Source organism: Malaya genurostris, chromosome 3, assembly GCF_030247185.1.
Source record: "Malaya genurostris strain Urasoe2022 chromosome 3, Malgen_1.1, whole genome shotgun sequence".
Taxonomy (NCBI): domain Eukaryota; kingdom Metazoa; phylum Arthropoda; class Insecta; order Diptera; family Culicidae; genus Malaya; species Malaya genurostris.
Window position 1 is genome coordinate 10,301,908 of NC_080572.1, and position 10,838 is coordinate 10,312,745.

Genomic DNA, 10,838 nt, shown 5'->3' on the forward strand with positions numbered 1-10,838 from the left:
ACGGATTAGTTAATCAAACCGGTTGAAAAAAAACAGCAGCATTGCAGTATTAGCAAAAGATTTATACCGTTTTCGTTGATTGATCAGAGCAGCCGGAAAGCTGACCCAGAGTCGCCCAAACAACGTTTGAAATGTTTGTTTGAACAACCTGAGGTCGCTCTATATCGGACTCCAATCGCGTATTTTCGCTCTGAAAATTTTCTCGGGTCGCACCACGCATCCCTGCCAGTTTGTTTATTTTTTCTTTTTTTTCATTAGTTGTTGTTTAGGGCGCGTACCACGTGTTCGTTTTACTCGGAGTCAGAGTCGCCCGTGTCTAGGTTCAACAACGAAAACGGTATTAGCTACATCGTTTTATAAGCATTTATGGTGAGTCCATTTCTAATAAAAGTGATGAAAACACATACTCGTTACAAATATATACAATGAGGCTTATTGGCAAACCTAGCTGCGATTCTACGATCTGTTACAAACGACAATGAATACAAGTATCACATTATCATACATTTAGGCTTGTGGTATAAATTTCAAAACAAACAGGGAAACGTGCTACTTGAGCTAATTTGTTCCTGATTATGGGTGCAAACTCTCACAGACAAGCATAGCTAGGAAATAATTTTGTTTGGAGGTTAATCAAGTTTTTAGTTCGCGTCTTTGACGATCTTCAAAAGTTCGAAGAATACAAGCTTTATGTACGAATATTCGACTTAACTTTTTGCGTTTCTCAAAAAATAAAGTGTATGCAATTACGGCAAGACCGAGTGCCACAAACCGTTCGATTCAGATCGTCGAGATTAGCAATTGTCTGTAACACAAAAGTGCTCTCAATTTTCTCGGAAATAATAAGACCGATTTCGGTAAGCTTAGATTCAAAGAGAAGGTATCGTAGTTCCATAGCACTCCATATTCTTAAATACCACTTAATTCAGATAAAAGGTCTCATTACGCCGTATGAATAAAAACTAGCATTTGCTAGTTGTGGACCATCTATTTTAAGTTTTAGTTAAAATTTGACGGTCGAACCGACGACGTCGAACCGTAATTTTTTATCGAGTATCTTAATTTAACTAATGACGTTTTCGTTTTTAATGCCGTTTTTCATTGATTCCACTCGCTCGGTGCCAGTATTTTGCCCTGACAACCGATCAATAGCGGCCCTTACACGAGTCATTAAAAATGTCATTACTAAAAAATAATATCATTTTAATGAACGTGTATTACTACCCCAATGACGAGATTTCTATCAAATTTGAAATACATCATTACTTAGTCATCATTAAAAAGGCGGGTGGGTAATGTCAGAGACATAACTGGATGTCGTGAATACGAAAACAAATGACATGTTCCTTAACACTTCCGAATATCAATTAGTTGATCAATTGTATGAATTATGCAAGCATTCCCCTTTTCCACATTTTTCGCAAAAACAAAGAAGGCTTCACTTGATTTCGATTACTGTGAATTTCACACAGCGAAAAGTGCAAAAATCTAACCGAACTGTTCTACATTTGCACTAAACTGAGGATATTTTCTTTTGATTTGCGAACAACACATCCTAATAGTTCTTCAGAAAACTTTTAGAGCCATTAGAACGGCTGATTTTTTATAATGCTTTCCAACGTTGCTTTTTCATCCATCGAAATGACTGGCAACTGTGACGTAATCGCTCTTGTCGGAAGCGAAACTAGCTGTGCAGGCGACACAAAACACATCTGCTCGCAGTGGCGATAGAATCCAAACTGATTCAATTTTTGTTAAGAGATTTCCTTTTATGTGATTTCGTTTGTAGCTTTTTCACTAATGGGCGGTCCTAACGGCTATAAAAATAGTCGCATACAGAATATTAATGTCGATTATTTTATTTCGCATTTGCATAATTTATTGAAAGAAACTATCAATATGCTGTAGGAATTCGTTTCTAGCATTCAGAAGGGTCAAATTGTGCAGTTCTCTACGATATTAAACTCTGGAACATTTTTCGCAAAAACACAGAAGGTTTCACTTGATCTCGATTACTGTGAATTTTACACAGCGAAAAGTGCAAAAATCTAACCAAACTGTTCTAGATTTGCACTAAACTGAGGATATTTCCTTTCGATTTGCGAACAACAAATCCTAATAGTTCTTCAGAAAACTTTTAGAGCCATTAGAACGGCTGATTTTTGATAATGCTCTACAACGTTGCTTTTTCATCCATCGAAATGACTGGCAGCTGTGACGTAATCGCTCTTGTCGAAAGCGAAACTAGCTTTGCAAACGACACAAAACACATCTGCTCACAGTGGCGATAGAATCCAAACTGATTCAAATTTTGTTAAGAGATTTCCTTTTATGTGATTTCGTTTGTAGCTTTTTCACAAATGGGCGGTCCTAACGGCTATAAAAATAGCCGCATACATATTTTTTATGTCGATTATTTCATTTCGGATTTGCATAATTTATTGAAAAAAAAACTATCAATATGCTGTAGGGATTCATTTCCAGCATTCAGAAGAGTCAAATTGCGTAATTCTCTACGATATTAAACTCTGGAACATTTTTCGCAAAAAAAGTCTTCACTTGATCTCGATTACTGTGAATTTCACAGTAATTGATTTGCACTAAACTGAGGATAATTACCTGCGATTTGCGAAAAACAAATCCTAATAGTTCTTTAGAAAAATTTTAGAGCCATTAGAACGGCTGATATTGTGTAATGCTCTCCACCGTTGTTTTTTTCCCAATGCTAATGACTGGCAGCTGTGACGTAATCGCTTTTGTCGAAAGCGAAACTAGCTGTGCAGACGACACAAAACACATCTGCTCGCAGTGGCGATAGAATCCAAACTGATTCAATTTTTGTTAAGAGATTTCCTTTTATGTGATTTCGTTTGTAGCTTTTTCACTAATGGGCTGTCCTAACGGCTATAAAAATAGCCGCATACAGAATTTTAATGTCGATTATTTCATTTCGGATTTGCATAATTTATTGAAAGAAACTATCAATATGCTGTAGGGATTCGTTTCTAGCATTCAGAAGGACCAAATTGAGGAACTCACTACGATATTCACCACTTTTCGGAACATTTTTCTTGAACGATTTGTTGTACAGCAGCAGCTATTTTCTTCTCTTCCTCAGAACGCGTTCTGATTGGCTGGTGTTGACATGGGTTAAATCAGTATTCACGACAAAAAAACATATTGATCTGTACGTGGCAACTCTTTCGCACGGCATATTTGTATACTAGTATAAAGATGTATTCAACATCATCACTTCTGCTTTCGCATTGCCGTTCGTAATTGAATGTGTTAGTGACGGTGCAAATTAATTCAACTTCTCGTGAGTTCTTTATGATTATTTTTAGCACTTAAAAGTGCTATTTGAATGGGCCTTGCTTGCTGGAATTTTCGGCTTCCTTTCACCCGGTTTTCGCTGTCATCGTCCCGTACGTTCAGAGTAGCTGCTTTAATTTAAATGCTATTTTTCACATCACCTTTGTTAGAATTCCTTTCCTGTACGCAGAACGGGAAACAGTGAGACGACAGGTCCACGATGTTGCTCTCGTGTGTCTTGTTTCGGGAACAGATGCTCAGCAAATGGTAGGAAAAATGAAGCACTCAACTTTTATATGGATGCTCTTGTATAGATGCAGACATCTCGCGTTCTGATTGGCTGGTGCTGTCATGGGTTAAATCAAACAGGTTTTTCAATAGTGTACTATTGAAAAACTTCAATGTTGTTGCAATACACGTTCAAGTTGAAAATTTTCGATTCTATTGGTAGTTAGATTATATAAATCCTTCCACAGATCACTGAGCTATGAGCTTTCAAAATACGAGAAAGGCAAACGCGCCATATGAATTATCCTCTTTGATACTCGTTTATACCAAACATTTTAGAAAAGTTTAATTTTGAACTATTTGAGATTATGTCACACAACTGAAAATTTTATCATAAAATTGTGATCATATTTCCGATGGCATGTAGCAAAAATTATGTTGATTCGTTAGATACAACAAGAGATATTCACGATCTAAAACTTATCACTCTCTCAGAGGGTAAATTTTGAAAAGGCACCCCATAGTAAAGTAAGTCGTATTCACGACAAAATGACAAAAATAATTCTCGTGTAAGGGCCGCTAATGAAACAGTTTTGTAATGCTCGGAAAAGAAAACGGGTGCAAAATAGTTGCCGGCGAATTGCCCCGAGAGTGCATTTTTTTGGTGCGGTGCAAATGAAGCACATGTCGTTTTTCATTGAGAACACTCGTGGAGTGTTTTGCTCGATTCGTGCACTTTTCGTGCAGTCGGACAATCAAAACAGGTGCACTGTGTTTCATTGATTTGCACCGCACGAAAAAAATGCACTTTCGGGGCAATTCGCGGGCAACTATTTTGCACCAGTTTTCTTTTCCGAGCAGCATGCGTGCAAACCAAACTTTACAAAACCGTTTCATTGATCGGCTGTCAGGGCAAAACACTGGCACCGAGCGAGTGGAATCAATGAAAAACGACAACAGTGCACCTGTTTTGATTGCCCGACTGCACGAAAAGTGCACGAATCGAGCAAAACACTAACATAAATTGCACTACACCGGTGTAGCGGAGGTTGTACTGAAACCTTTCGTTTTTGAGAATTGCACTATACCACCCTCTCAGTAGGCCGTTCTATCACAGACTAACAGACAGGACACTCAAATTTGATTCTTCAATCATTTTAACGGTCATTTCGAATATTCCATTATTTGGGACAGTACTCACATGTGTCATGATGGCGCCACGTTACCCTATCAAAAACATCATGTCTGTCATCTAGACTGTCTTTATTTTTTTCATTTACCAACAGAGTTGCCATTCATACAGAATTACCTGTAATGTATTGATTTGTATACGTCCATGCGAATTTCATGCAGGATACAGATTTAATACATATTGCCAAAGATAAACTGAAGATTACAATGTTCCATACGTTTCATTGAAAAATGTTGGGTCAGTAATCGTGAACCAGTTGGTTCAGTAATAATGTAATTTTATTGACCCTCCGTTAACAAGCGTCGACTAGTTCCGACAAAATGCCATGGAAACAATACAAGTTAGAAAGGAAGCACACATATGTTTACATTCAGCATATAATGATTTCTTGCCACAACTGATGCTTCATGGGATGAGGCTATAACAAACTAAATAAATTCTAGACAATGGTTCTAAGTAGTTTTCACTTTCTTATTCTAAGAATCACTGATATAAAGCGAAATTTCTCAATATCGTTCATACTGTAACTTGATATTTTTCCAAACATAAACAATCATTGTCATAGTTACGACACATCTAGTGATCAGACACTTGTTGTTTTGCTTCAAAATACTCAAATTGACAGTGAACCGAGCTCATCGAGGGGTCCTATTCAAATGATACCTAAGAAATCGCAGACTACTCTATCTTGAGTTTATCTTTGATATTGCCTAAACTATATACATAATTGCGCCTACTTCTCATCCTCCAACTCAATAAAAAATCGAACCCGTTTTGTTACAATATTTACTTTCTTCTGGTCTGCCGCCACTTAATTTCGGGTGAAAACTACCAACACAATAAAAAATAGTCTAGATGAACAAATTTGAGTCGAATAAATGGTTACCCTCCAACATCAAGAAAAAGTTAAATATATTATCAACGTAATCCAATAAAACATTGTGACGATTCATTTTCAAATATTTTGATGAAATCAGGCATCCCTGCAAGCAGCTGATCGGTGTTGACAAACGAGGGGAAACCAACTAGTAAAAAAACTTTTACATAACACAAGGGGTGTACAGATAGTAAATAGTTCGCGCAGTACAATATAGGTGGAACTAGTGCATCACGAAAAATAATTTTTATTAGAATTTACTCATACTGTCATGTCTGTTAGTCTGTGGTTCTATTTTCTATTCTAGGTGTTGCCTTCATATAGAAAGAAAATTTGTTGTTATTCTATGTAACACATGGATCAATAAGTCCCGAGACTAAGGCAGAGATGGCGCTCGTAGTAAACCAGTAACCACGTCTTTCTAGAGTACTAACCTTTGCTTGAAACGGGTCAAAATTTTAAGTCGATCCGACCAGAAACAGCTGAGTTAGCGAGGTTGGAGTAAAGTCGTTTTGTAGTTTGTTTAAAAAATGGAAAAAACAGAATTTCGTGTTTTGATAAAACATTGTTTTTAATGGGTAAAAACACCGTGCAAGCGAAACAATGGATTGAAAAATGTTATCCGGACTCTTGTCCATCAAAAGCAACGATTTGTCGGTGGTTCGCCAAGTTTAAACGTGGTCGTACCGACACAAATGACGCGGAACGCTCGGGTAGACCTGTGGAAGCCGTTACACCGGAAAATGTGAGTGAAGTGACAAATATTATAATGAAAGATCGTAAAGTGAAGCTCCGTGAGATTGTTGAGATGACACAGATATCACATGGAAATGTATTTACTATCCTTCATGAAAAATTGAGCATGAAAAAGTTTTTTTCCAAGTTGGTGCCGCGATTGCTTTCGATGGAACAAAAACAGCAACGAGTCGATGATTCAGAAAGCAGTTTATCGCTATTTACTGGCAACAAAAAAGATTTCTTGCGTCGTTACGTGACCATGGACGAAACATGGATACATCATTACACTCCAGAGTCGAAGCGGCAGTCATCGGAGTGGCGCACAGCTGGCGAAAGCCGTCCGAAGCGTCCGAAAACGCAGCAGTCAGCTGGCAAAGTCATGGCGTCAGTTTTTTGGGATACCCATGGCGTGATTTTCATTGACTACTTCGAAAAAGGTAAATCGATCAACAGTGATTATATTGACTTACTGGTGCGTTTTTTTATCAAGACTATGCACCCTGCCACAAGTCGATGAAAACAATGGCGAAATTGAACGAATTGGGCTTTGATCTGCTTCCCCACCCCCTATACTCGCCAGATTTAGCCCCCAGTGACTATTGGCTCTTTGCTGATCTTAAAAAAATGCCCCAGGGAAAAAGATTTGGCTCAAATGAGGAGGTAATCGCTGAAACTGAAGCTTATTTTGAAGCGAAAGATAATTTTTTTTATAAACATGGTATTGAAAAATTGGAAAAACGTTGGAACCATTGTATCACCCTAAAAGATGATTATGTTGATGAATTAAAAACAAAATTTGCAAAAAAAATGTTCTTTTCATTGTTAGTCTCGGGACTTATTGATCCATGTGTTAAGGTAGGCGTGCTGTGCAGGTATGTAGTGTTAGTTTAAAAAAAAATAAGTGGAAAAAACTTCAGAATTCTCCAGCAAAACTAGTCCAACGGGTCTCCAACTCCTCATATTAAAAATAACTCAACAATGGACCTCTGTCTGCCGGGTTTGTTGAACGAGAAAAATGACATTCGGTTCAACGGTCTGTTTCAAAATCGGCAAACGAAGCTCCCGTGTTGGCCTCCCGTTGAACGATTGATTGGACTTTCATTGGACCAATGATCTAACGCATTGGACCAATGAAGAACCACCGTTGAACGTTTTTTTCTAAGAGGGCAGTGCAATACCACTGGTGTAGTAGGGGAGACCGAGGCTAATTAGCCGAACGCCGTTTGGCAGAGCAGCTTTTCTGAATTGGTTATTGTGCGCAGCGACATCTATAATGATTTTGGTGGAGCATCAGATCACCCATGTACCGACGTAATTTTAGGTGTTTCTGTGTTGTCGTTTGTGCAGGAGCACGTTTTTTTCCTTTTTTCGGCATATTAATACGTGTAGCGTGGATCAACTTATATTTGATTTCCAAAAACATGGTACCATTGAAAAGGGTATTCAAAACTTTACAAAATGGCATATTGGTTTTCAGTATAACCTTACTTTTATTTTGGTTAATCGTGATTGTTCTCGAAAACATTCATAGGGGCAGGTTAACCGAGTTTTGTGCGGGGTTGGTTGGCCAAGTTGTAATTTTGGCTTAGAATAAAGTGCACTTGGATAATCGTGAAATGCTATCCTTTTCTTGAACGGAATTGGATTATATGTTTATATTGATGATCATAAGGAAAAATATACATGAGAAATAAGTAATGGAAATAAATAAAAATCATTGGCAAATAGAAATAAGAGATTAGAATCATTAAAAGTTGGAAATTGTCGATATAAAATAAGATTCCAATATTTTATGCATCAAATACCATAAAAACTTTTAGCATTTAGAGTTCCTGACAGGATTTTTCGCAGATTGATTCAACTTCGAACAAAACTCGTCCAACAGTATAGAATCTGCTGCAGATGTAAGCCATCCTGAAAATAACAGACCTGGACGGTGGATTCGTAGGAGCGTCAAGGTCGTGAATCCCAAATTAATCCAAAATTTTAACAATTCTCTAATAAAAGCAGCATTGGAGGAGTAAAAATGAAACTAAGCGTAAGCGCGAACGCTGGTGGAGGAAAAGGTAGAAAGGAAACTGAAAAAGTTCACTAAGCCGGCCGAAACTAATTCCAGAATAATTAAAAAGACTCAAAAACCAAAAACGGGAGTTTTGATGCATACAGACTGATTTTCATACAGGAATGAAAAAAATCACACATGTGCTCAAAAGGTGTATCTTCAGGACAGAGCAAAGCGTTTATCAAAATGTCTAACCAGAAAGCGTACAGAAATTCCGAAAGCGCAACTCGGTCAACTAGCCCCGGTCTACCCTACTCATCAAAAGTTTGGTGTAGCTCTGTGCAATGCATTCGTTTATTGTAGTCAAGGGTTACTGTTTTGTGTTATCATCATTTTTGTTGGTTTATTCATGTTTTCGTGTAGCACTGCAACGGTGTAGTAAATTAAAATTTTGAAACTGCGGCTCAATTTGAAGTTTGACGGGTGGAAAGTTATTTAGGTTTATTTTTCACTACAAATAAAATGATATTAAGTGTATTAAAAATTGCAATACAGAGAAATGACAATGTGGTAGAGCATCGTTTCGCTTGTTAGTAAAGAAATTCCCCTGTGAAGGCCTAGTATCAATGGATTGAGGATGAAATTAATGCCAATCAGTCACGTACCCAAAAAAGGGGGCCCCTCCAGAAATCAGAAACATACGAAAAAAATTTTTAGAAATGTTATGGAGCTGTTGATCCTGTAGATTACACCGTGAGATAGAGATTTAGAGAGTTTCGTGGTAAAATAAATGACAATAATAATACATAAAATAGTAGTTTAGTTTTTTGAAGCCTTCGAAGTTTTCTCAGGCCTATCTGAGGTACTACGGTGCTATGATTTTTTTTGTTCCGATTATACAGATTTTAACATCTTCGGGCTAGAAAAACTTTCTGACCCTATGTGCGGGGTTGGGAATCGATATCAGGCAGGTTGCGCGAAAGGCATCGACTCATCACGCTATATCCGTCCCCAATATGGAAAAATGTACCATTTGATGAAACGTTTCACTCGATATTATCGTGAGTTGTTGTTACAAATCATATGAGTTATTTGATGGAAATTATGACCGTTAAAAACCATTATAAGGGTTAGATTCTTGCGGTAAACGAGTTACGGTGCCTTACTTTTAAGGAATTTATTGAGTTATAGGCGTTACGAAATGTTACATGTGTTACTTTTTTGTAAGTTATAGGTGTTGCGAAGCGATACATGCGTTACTTTTTTGTAAATTAAGGCGTTACTTTTTGTTAGTTATAGGTGTAACGAGGATTTTACATGCGTTACTTTTTTGTAAGCTATAGTCGTTACGAAGCGTTACATACGTTACTTTTAGTAAGTTTCAGACGTTACGAAGCGCTCCATACGTTACTTTTTCGTAAGTTATAGGTGATACGAAGTGGTCCATTATTCCCCGGTGAACGACCAAAAGGGTTAGAGCCGGGGTAAAATAAATGATATAAATAACGTTACATGCGTTACTTTTTTGTAAGTAAAATGCGTTACGGAGCGTTAGATACGTTACTTGCGTACTCCCGAAATCAGGAACAGAAACGAAAAAAAAGTTTGAGAAATATTATGGGGCTGTTGATCCTGTAGATAACACTGTGAGATAGAGGTTTTGAGAGTTACGTGATAGTCAAAACTCTACTGTCGATAAAGCACGCTGCGGCAGGCCTTACGAAACAGAACAGAGTCAAAACTACATAAAATGGAAGATGAAACCGGGGTAAAATAAATGACAATAATAATAATAAACAAAATTGTACTGGACGACCGGAAAGAGAAAGTGCGCGAGCATGCCTTAGTTAAGCAAGATTCTGCAGATGAGAAAGATATCCTGTCACTAGATCCTGCAACTACTTATTTAGGGCTAGAAAGACGAACTTCGAGAACATGTTTGGCTGAATCCATTATTATACTCCAGAGAACAGAATGATTACCCGACAATAGACTGAAATCAGCATGAGTGTTTCGAAACGACACGAGTGCCTCGAAGAGCGTCTCAATGAGACGGAAAGATTAAAATGTCGGTTTTCTGTGATCGGCATAGTATACTTCTGGAGGACTACCTCAAAACAGAAAAAAACAACATGCATTAATGAAGCGAATGAAGACCGAAATCATTGTGAAATGGCCTTACATCAATCATAGTGAAATGGCCTTACATGAGCATCGTTACCATGGTTAAAATCAACGGTTTAGGTTTCAATTACTTGGGCATCACCCTCGCTCACCTGAGTTGGCTTCCTCGTACTATTTAATTGCTCAAACGTTAATTTATATTTGAGACATTTATGTGAGTTTCGGTTTTGAAATTTCAGACCACTACTACCGGAACCTGAATCCGAACCCAGTATAGTCAAGGTAAATGTGTATGACCATATACCAAGTATGGCTTTTATCGTATCAAAGAACGCTCTCTAGCAACTCTTCACACGTTTCAATCA